Below are 10,538 nucleotides of genomic sequence, written 5' to 3' on the forward strand. Positions count from 1 at the left end.
GAGAACTGCCTAAGCCTAAGAGCCGGAGGTTGCTGTGAGCTGTGGCAGCATGGCACTCTATAGGGGGTGACAAAGTCAGACTCTGTCTCTAAAAAAAAAAATTTTTTTTAGGCTCAGTGCTCACAATGGTTATGACGCCAGCCATATGCACCAACTCTGGCAGGTTGGAACCCAGCCCAGGGCCAGCTAAACAACAATGACAACTGCAATAAAAAAAAAAAAATAGCCCAGAGTTATGGAAGGTGCCTGTAGTCCCAGCTACTTGGGAGGCTGAGGTAAGAGAATCGTTTAAGCCCAAGAGTTTGAGGTTGCTGTGAGCTATGATGCCATGGCACTCTCCCGAGAGCAACAAAATGAGACTCTGTCTCAAAAATAAATAAATAAAAATAAAACTGTTTTTCATATGGCCAAATGATGCTCATGGAAACTCAAATCATTAAGAAGGGTTGAGCAACTCTCAAAATAATAAATACATGGGTAAAAATGAAAGACTTTTGGCCAGGCTTACACCTGTAATCACTTTGGGAGATCAAGGAGGGAGGATCAATTGAGGCTGGGAGCTCAAAACCAGTCTGAACAGCATAATGAGGTCCCATCTCTATAAAATATAGAAAAAAAAAAAAACAACCAGGCCCTTGGGAGGCTGAGGCAGGAGGATAGCTTGAGCCCAGGAGTTTAAGGTTGTTGTTAGGTATGAGGTCACAGCACTCCAGCCTGGGGGGATAGAGTGAGATTCTGTCTCAAAAAGAAAAAGACTTTTTTTTTTTGAGACATAGTCTTACTATGTCACCCTCAGTAGAGTGTCGTGGTGGCACAGCTTATAGCAACCTCCAACTCTTAGGCTTTAGTGATTCTCTTGCCTCAGCCTCCCAAGTAACTGGGACTACAGGCACCTGCCACATTGCCTGGCTATCTTTTGGTTGCAGTTGTCATTATTGTTTAGCAGGCCCCAGCCAAGCTCAAACCCTCTAGCCTCGGTGTATGTGGCTGGCACCCTACTCTCTGAGCTATGGGCACCAAGCCAAAAAAGACTTTCTTTTAATTTTTAAGACTATTGACAACTTAAAGCAAAATAATTCATGGTAAGGTTTGTAATGCGTAGAAATAAACTATATGGTAACAATAGCACAGCAGATGGTGGGAGGTAAATGAAATCACATTGTTGTAAGGTTCTTACCTTATATGAAAATACAGTATTGTTTTAACAAATTTGTTGAAAAGGAGTGAAGGATGAACCATCCCAAAATATGCTACTTGGTATACTGATTATTTCAGGTTGAAAACATTGTAGAAATTGTAGTCTCAGAAAAGGGCAAACCAACCTGTGTCTTCCTGCATGCTGCAAGCCTGAAGGTTTTCAGCGTGAGAAAATGCCCCTTGTCACCAAAGACTGAACTAGGGGTCGCAGTGGCCCTGAATAAACCTATCTGACAAAGTGGCTTTTGTCCTCCACTAGTTTTACACCCCCTTTCCATTTATCTCCTAGTGACTCCCCTAGAAAAGTTACTGCCCCTAGTCAGATTTTCTTTGTTCTGTCATTTCTTCCCAAATTTATCTTCCTTTGTCTAAAATGAATGAAAACACCTTGCTTTGGCTACTTCTGCGGACTCCGCTGTCTTGTGAAATCCCTGCACACAGGTAAAGCTAATGAAATGGGAGTGCTTTTCTCTTATTATTCTGCCTGGTGTAAGTTTGGTTTCCAGATCCGGCCAAAGAGCTCACGTAAGAGCTTCAGAGGGTTAGAGGTGATGGCTGAGTCCCTACAACTGACATGTAATTTCTAGGCCATACAATTCACCCATTCAAAGTGTAAAAAGCAACGGCTCTCAGTATAGTCACAGCACTGTGCATCCATCAGCCAGTCAACTTCCGAACATTTTCATTACCCTAAAAGGAACCCTGTCACCCTCTGTCATCACCCCTCCCAATTCTTCCTTCCTCTCCTGCCCTGGGTGACACTACTCTGTGGCCTGTTCCTGGGGATCTGCCTGTTCTGGACATCAAGGGAATCATAGGATAAGTGGCTCTTTGTGACTGGCTTCTTTGACTTAGCATGATGTTGTCAAGATTCACTGGAGTGATACAGGAGTCAGTCATTCAGTCCTTTTTCTTACCTTATTGCCCAAGCATAAGAACTGTAAGAACAATGTTAGGATGTGTGTTGTAATCCCTAGACTGGTGTTTTTCTTTTTTTTTCTTCTTTTTTTAGACAGGAGCCTCAAGCTGTCTCCCCTGGGTAGAGTGCTGAGGCATCACAGCTCACAGCAACCTCCAACTCCTGGGCTCAAGCAAGTTTCCTGCCTCAGCCTCCTGAGTAGCTGGGACCACAGGCGCCCTCCACAATGCCCAGCTATTTTTTGGTTGCAGCCGTCATTATTGTTTGGCAGGCCCTGGCTGGATTCGAACCTCCCACCTTGGGTGTACCTTACTACTTGAGTCACAGGTGCTGAGCCTAGACTGGTGTTTTTCAACCATTACCTCACAGTACACTTGAACCTTTAAACTTCAGGGGCACACTTAAATTATGTTGATCAAAACATGTGATCAAAACACAGTCTATATATATATATATATATAGATCGACTGTGTTTTGAACTTCTTTCAAAAATAATTTAATTAATGATCTTTAACAATTTTAGAAGCACATCTAAGATTCTCTCATGGCACACCAGTCGAAAATCACTGCTCTAGAGTGAACAAACACTAAAGAAAATATATCTATAGCTAAAAATATACAGTGAAAAGATACGGCTGAAAAGCCAATAGAGGATATGAAAGAAAATGTTAAAAATCACTCTGTTAATCCAAAAGAAGGCAGGAAAAGAGGAACAAGGAACAAAGAGCAAATAGCACACGGGTTAGAAATTCCACTGAATGGAACTGACCTAAATGGCTCCAACTGAGAGTGAGACTAAAGTTTTAAAAACAAAGCCATGACCCACCTATATTCTCGGTAAAAGAGATACATTGTAATAATAAAAACACAGATATGAAGCAAGTGGATGAAAAAGCCATGTAAATACTAATTAGAAGAAAACTCTACTAGTATCAGATAAAGTAGACAAGGAAAATGTGGGCTTAGTATTTTTTGGTGGAAAAATTACAGACAGAATGGCTTTTTTTCAGGAGAAACATCAAATCCTGCACTGCTATCTTTTCCCTAACTTCTGGTTAAATCTTTTCCTAAAACCCAGGCCCAGCTCTGGGTCTCCTGCAGGTTCATTAGGTGTCAACAAGTTCCTTTAGCTAAAAATTATTACAGAAACAAACAAAAGTCCCTAGACAGATGGAGTGAAGATCTACCACAGGCTACAACACGGACTTGAAAGCCTCATTCAGGGCAAGGGAAACCAGACACAAGAGGCCGCAGGCTGTGTGGTTTCACTTGAGTGAAATGTCCCTAACAGATAAATCCATAGAGACAGAAAGTAGCATCATGATTGCAGGTTCTGAGGGGCAAGGGAGGATGGGGGACTCAGTGATTGCTAATGGGTGTGGCATTTCTTTTAATATGATGGAATGTTTTGAAATTACATAGCAGTGATGGCCACACAAACTTGTGAATTCACAAAAACAAATAGTGGATTGTATACTTTAAAGTGTATGTTTTATGGTATGTGAATTTTATCTCAATGTTTAAAAAAATTAGCAGGAGAAGGCAGGAATTAGATTAACCAAGAGATTCCTCAGCTCCTGACTCCCACAAAGTCCTCTTTCAATTTCTGCAGACTTCCTCCTTCCCCTGCTTACCCACCCAGAGAGAGAATCTCCTGTCGGTGGCCCAGATGAGAGGCCTTTGTCTGTCTTTGAACTTGAGGCCTGGCAGGTAAATTAGAAGGGGGCGTCAATGAAAAGAGAGAGGAGTCCCAGAGCCCCTGTTCCATGGGAGCCCCCCAGGCCCCATGACTCACTTTACCCAGTAACAACAGGCTTCCCTTCCTGTTTGCCATCTGGGAGAATAAAACGGCTATATTTTTCCTTTTCACCAGTAATTTACATAAGCCAAAGTTTGCCAACAATGGTTTCCTTAGCAACCTCTGACCCATTCTCTTCAGAAACAAATTGCTCTCCAGTAATGGGACTGTCCTTATCTGGAAAATCTCAGTTCATTTGGAAATATCTCTTAAAACAGAAAAGTTGAGGTTTTCACAGAGGTTTGCCCATGGCAATGTGTTTGCAGGAATGAGCGAGGCTGAAGTTCAAAGGCAAAGAAAACATGGAGCAAATTCTTTCACCCTGTTTTGGTTGATCCTTCTAAGACGGCCATAGTTAGGTCACCCGGCAGTGACAAATCAGAAGTTCACCGGTTTGGCCATTTTCCTCTAATGGAAGTTAACAAAAGATGCTTAATCCAAAATTACAGGTACAATAAAAATTTGTATCAGAAAATGTTGACATGGGTAGTGATAGTTAAATGTATCACTGCCTAATCTTCGGCATTTTACTATGAACCTTGTGGAATCAAGTCCTATTGGCAAGCTCAGGGACCTCAAGAGAAGACACCTCCTGGAGACGCCCCCTACTTTGCTTCAACTTGTCGCTGCTTGTCATGCTCAGGCCCCACCCCGCCCAGTAACCTTGCCTAGGCCAATAGCCCAAAAAGATGTGAGTCACCTCCCTTAAAGGGCAGAGTGACTAAATTCACCCACATGCTGTGGACCAGCTGCCTGCTTTGCGTTCCCTCTCCAGACAAGGGCCAGCTGCACTGGCCTGCAAACTACACAGTCAGCGCCCCATGCTCTGCTGTCACCATCTTGGATCTTAAACATTTTTCTTTTTTTCTTTTTTTCTTTTTTTTTAAGACAGAGCCTCACGCTGTCCCCCTGGGTAGAGTGCTGTGACATCACAGCTCACAGCAACTTCCAACTCCTGGGTTCAAGCAAGTCTCCTGCCTCTGCCTCCCAAGTAACTGGGACCACAGGTGCCTGCCACAGCCTGGCTACTTTTTTTTGGTTGCAGCCTTCATTGTTGTTTGGCGGGCCAGGGCTGGATTCGAACCTGCCACCTTAGGTGTATGTGGCTGGCACCTTAGTCACTTGAGCCACAGGCGCCGAGCCTCTTAAACATTTTTCAAAGAGCAACCCTGAATTTTCATTTTGGGCTGAGCCCTGCAAATGAAGTAGCAGTTCCTGCTTCAGAGCCACTTAAGGTTCTCAGATAGCTGGAGTAGGTCAGGACTTCCATAAAACAAGGGGCTGGCAAGCCACAGAGTTCCTCCCCAACCCCCACCAAACCAGGAGACCCATCCCAAGCTCTAGAGCAAGCCTGTGCCTCAGAGCCACTTCCTAAAGGCGCCTTAAACAGCCTAGTGGCCTTTCCCTTGACTGTCTTAATGATTGGCAGTGGATCCATTTCATGTAACTGAATAATTTTTGCTTCAGCCTTCTGAGTAGCTGGGACCATGCCCAGCTAATTTTTCTATTTTTAGTAGAGATGGGGCCTTTTTGCTCAGGCTGGTTTCAAACTTCTGACCTCAAGGGATCCTCCCACCTCAGTCTCCCAGAGTGCTAAGATTACAGGCATAAGCCACGAGCCTGGCCTGAAACTGAATAATTAATAATAACCAGAGGGGCCAGTGGCCTGTTACACACAAACATTTTATGCTAAGAGCCCCTGGGAGGCACAGGACCCAGACCTGTCCTTACAACATGAAGTCACCATGACAGTTTTGAGCAGGGCAGACCTCACAATGCTTTCTGTCCACACTGAAGCATCTTCCGGGAATGCACAAAGGTGGCCTTTGCCGGGTGGCTGGTAGTGCCCAGCAGTCGGCAGCTGTGCCTCAGTAGTCCCAGTGGTTCACACCCACGACTTGGCTGTGTCAGTCAGCCTGGGTTCTAACCAACCTAGCTAACTAGGGACAGCCATTCCCAGCCACACTCAAGGACCTACAAGGCCCTTCCTCTCCCGCAAAGCCTCTTTCAGGGTTTCGGGAAGGAAGTGGAGACGGTGAGAGGAAACCACAAACCTATATAACTCTAATAGTGTCACCTCTCGGTCCATGGTGGTGCTGTGTGTGGGGTATGCTCCACATACTACATTTCATCCTGAAACCACCGGGAACCAAGGGGTGTCATGCTCCCCCTCTTGCAAAGACTGACACAGGGGCTTGGGGAAATGAAGCCCAGGACTGAGACTGGCCCACAAAGCCAGGACATGGATAGACTAAGGCCTCTCTGACTTGGGGCCTCAGGTCAGGCTGCTGGTTACTGTAGATCCTGGACCAAGCAGCCAGCTTGGTCAGCAAGGGCTGGGCTTCTCTTTGCCAAAGTGGGTTTTTTCCCTTTGAGGACACTGGCAGGGTTAGGGCCCTGTCAGATCGCTTGTCCCTGGGAATGTGCTCTTACAGAGAACCCCAATGAGGAAGGGAAAGCAGAGACCATCAACATCTGTGTCTCTAAAAATAACTTGGCGAAAGCATGTAAAGACCCAGGGCTGTGCTTATGGGTTCTCCAGTCCTGACCACTTGAACGTTGGCTGTTTCCTTTCCCTCTTTGGGTCTCGAGCTCTGCTTCCAAACCGTGTTGCAGAGGCTAAATTTCAAGCCAAGATGAATGCCCACGCTCCGCTATTCCCCTCCTCTTCCCTTTACCCGTCACCAGGAAGGCTGGTGACAGACCAAGCTGGCAGTGCCCAAAGGACCCTCAGATGCAGGCACAAACTCTTTGTCCCTTTCATCCCTATGCTGACCACCTAGGAGCTGATTATGCCCCTGAAAACTTCTGGGGACACTTAAGGCCCCAGGCTCTGCAAAAAGGATTAAGTCAACTGAGAAGAGACATGTTTTTCCAATTAGTTATAAACCACCCATGTTGGAATTTTTGCAAAACTGGCCGATTGCTTTCCCATTACCCAAGATTCCTCATTCTTTTTTTATTTTCCATAAATAATTTCACAAGGTTTTTAAGCAAATTTGGTACTAAGAGCCCATAACCATGGAGTAAACAGGATACTCATGGCGAAATGCCTCTACCAGGATGTGAAAGCCAAAGCCTCATGCAAAAGCCAAAGCCTCATCCTTCATAGACTGTGCACTGAGGGACCAGATGGACGTGGACTTCCACCTACAAACATTGCCCACCTCCAGCTCGTTAAGACACATACCATCACGTGCAACCTTTGTGTTTAAACTGGATAGATACCTTACTACATAAAGACATTTATAGCAAGATTGTTTCCACTGACATTTCTTTATCATGTCATGTAACAAATTTTCAGAAATTTAGCAACTTAAGCCAGCCTAGCCAACTGGGGAGACCAAGATCTGGATGCTGATGCATTCACTCTTCTTAAAAGGCCATGCCACCGGCCAGAACAGTGGAGGACATGGTCGGGACAGGAAAGACAACCGATTCTTATGCATACAAGGACAAAGCAGAGCTGGAAATGGGGGGCAGTTTGGGGAGCAGGTGACTAATTATAGCAAGAATAAGTGTTACAGCCATTGCATCCACACAGATGTGACACATTTAGCAAGGCCATTCTTATGCCCATTTTGCAGATGAGGAAACAGAGGCTGAAACAGGCTGTGTGTCCCAGACCATATGCTGAGTGGGAGAAGAGCTGGGCTCTGATACCGTGTTGTCTGGCTGTAAAATCCACTTCTGCTGTTCATTCTGGCAGGTCCTTGTGGACAGAATTCTAAATGAACGCCCCCCCTCGCCCCAACACACACACACCAGATTCCTACCCTTGGTGGATACATCTTATAGGCTTCAATCAACTGCCAATCTAGGTGTTGCTGGAAAGGGATTTTGCAGATGTAATTAAAGTCCTAAGTCACTTGAACTTGAGGGGTTTTCTGACCTAATCACAGGCACCCATTCAATCTTGACTCAAGACATCAGAGATTAGAAAGCTTGAGAAGGTGGCGCCTGTGGCTCAAGGAGTAGGGTGCCAGCCCCATATACTGGAGGTGGCAGGTTCAAACCCGGCCCCGGCCAAAAAGAAAAAAAGAAAGCTTGAGAAAAATGTGTCATGTGCTCCTAGCTAGAAGATGGAGGAGCCCCCAGTTCACAGCCGGCAAGGAAAGGGGACCTCAGTCCTACAATCATGAGGAACGGAATTCTGCTGACCTTAGTCATCCTGGACACCCATTCTGGACTCCTACAAATAACTGAATCTGGTGAGGCCTTGAGCAGAGAACCCAACCATGCCCTGTCAGACCCTGAGAACTGTGAGATAAGAAGTTTGTGTTGTTGGGCGGCACCTGTGGCTCAAAGGAGTAGGGTGCTGGCCCCATATGCCGGAGGCGTCGGGTTCAAACCCAGCCCTGGCCAAAAACTGCAAAAAAAGGAGAAGAAGTTTGTGTTGTTTTAAGTTGCTGAGTTTCTGAAAATTTGCTATATGGCATTATAGTTCCTGATCAGTGGTCTCAAATGCCAGTCCCAGCTGTCACAGCCCAGGGAAGACACAGAGTCTTGAAACACCTCTCCAGGCCTCCAAGAGGCCTGAAAGGGCTGCATCAGCCTCCTGAAGGACCCTGTCCCTGGAGAGGACCAGGCTTGGAATTAAAAGATTCTGACTAGGTCCTGGCCTCCCAGGGCCTCAGCTGTCTGGCAGAGGGAAGGTATTCCCTCAAGGCGAACATGAATTAACCTCGATCACCAGCTCAGGTGGTTTGGCAGGTTTTACTGTTGTAAAGTTACTCTGTATTCCCCTTTCTGTTCTGGAAGGTCACTGTGCACCGTCCACACTTATGGGAATGAAAGGATCCCGTATTTTTATTTATTAGATGTGGCAATTCCACCAGTCACACCAGCCACATTTCAGGTAAGCAACAGCTACTCGAGGCTAGTGGCTAGCACATTACACGGAGCAGCCCTACTCTGGAACATCAAGGAGAAGCCAAAGGATTCTTTTTTTAATATACAGAGTCTCACTTTGTCACCCTCAGAAGAGGGTGGTAGCGTCATAGCTCCCAGCAACCTCAAACTCTTGCCTCAGCCTTCCTAGTAGCTGGGACTACAGGTGCCTGCCACAACACCTGGCTATTTTTTTTGTTTTTGTTTTTGCTTAGCAGGCCCAGGCTGGGTTTGAAGCCCCAGAGCATGCGGCCGGCACCCTAACCACTGAGCGACAGGTGCTCAACCGAGGACTCACTTTGCTGTCACTTGAGACACCCAGTACCAAACAGGAGGTGGGTCAGCACAGATCCTTCATCCTTTGCTTCTTCTCTGCAGGAGGCTAGGGGATGAGCAGCCCCTTGGTTCTGGCTCCCCCACCCAGGCCCTCCTCAGTACTCAATCAGTGCCACAGGCAGCCCTGTGCCCTCCAGCAGCCCAGGTGCCTCTGGCAGGAGCTGCGGAGCCTGGCTTGTTCTGGAAATCACTTGGAGAGTTTTCTAAAACCTTAGCTTTTACCACACCCCATTCACATGCCTTCTAACCAAAGATATGGGTAGACACAAATTAAAAACAGCCCACGTGGAGCTGATAATCAGTCTGACTTCCCACATGAGAGTCCGCCCAGCAGTGAGCAGGCTGGGCCGTGCTATGGGAAAGCCAGCAAGGTGGGGCTTGACTCTGTCTGGCTCACTAGAGTGAGCACCACGGACTGGGTGAAAACTTCTGGCTCTGCTTTTCCTGAGCAAATAGGACACAGAGAGAGGCACTGATAGACCTTTCTGAGAAACTCCTTTCCTTTTCCAGTCTGACCAGGAGTGTTTCTGGGTAGAGCCTCCTTGTTTCTGCTTTACGTCTTATGCTCTGGTGCAGGTCCCCTGGGTCAGTGACAGAACTAGACTGTACCCCTTGGGTTGCTGCCCACCTTGGGAGCAGAGGACTTGTTTCGTGAGTTCCACAGGTTCACAGATGGAGTGGAATTGTGCTCAGGATGGATTATACCTAGAACCTCCCCCATACCAGATTTAGATAACCTATAAGATAAGATTTAGATGAGATCTTGGACTTGGAGTTGATGCTGTAATGGGATCAGAATCTTGGAGCAAGGTTAAAGTATTCTGCGTTTAGAGTAGATGCACATCTTTGATGGCTAGAGGGCAGACTAGGATAGGCAGAATGGCCACCATCCCCATACAAGCTCTCCAAGCTCTGATCCCCAGAACCTGTGAACCTATGTTACCTTATTTAGCACAAGGACCTTACAGGTGTGATTAAATTAAGGGCCTGGAGATGAGGAGGTCCAGTTGGATGCCAGGTAAGCCCAATCTAATCACACACCTTCTTAAAAGCAGAGAACTCTCTTGGACTTAGACAGGAGAAAGGCAGAAGGGGAGGTCACAGAAGGTGCCGGAACACGGGGACCTCTGTGTCTCGTTCACTGCACATCCCAGAGCCCAGCAGGGCTTGGTCAGTGCTGGTGACAGAAAGGCCAATGCAGTGAACATTTTTTGTGTGTCTGTTATTATATTTTTATTTATTTTTTGAGGCAGAGTCTCACTATGTTGCCCTCAGTAGAATACCGTGCCATCACAGCTCACAGCAACCTCAAACTCTTTTTTCTTTTTTTTTGAGACAGAGTCTTACTTTCTCGCCCTCAGCAGAGTGCTGTGAAGTCATAGCTCACAGCACCTCAAA

Source organism: Otolemur garnettii, unplaced genomic scaffold (genome assembly GCF_000181295.1).
Source record: "Otolemur garnettii isolate 467f Iridium unplaced genomic scaffold, OtoGar3 scaffold00189, whole genome shotgun sequence".
NCBI classification, from domain to species: domain Eukaryota; kingdom Metazoa; phylum Chordata; class Mammalia; order Primates; family Galagidae; genus Otolemur; species Otolemur garnettii.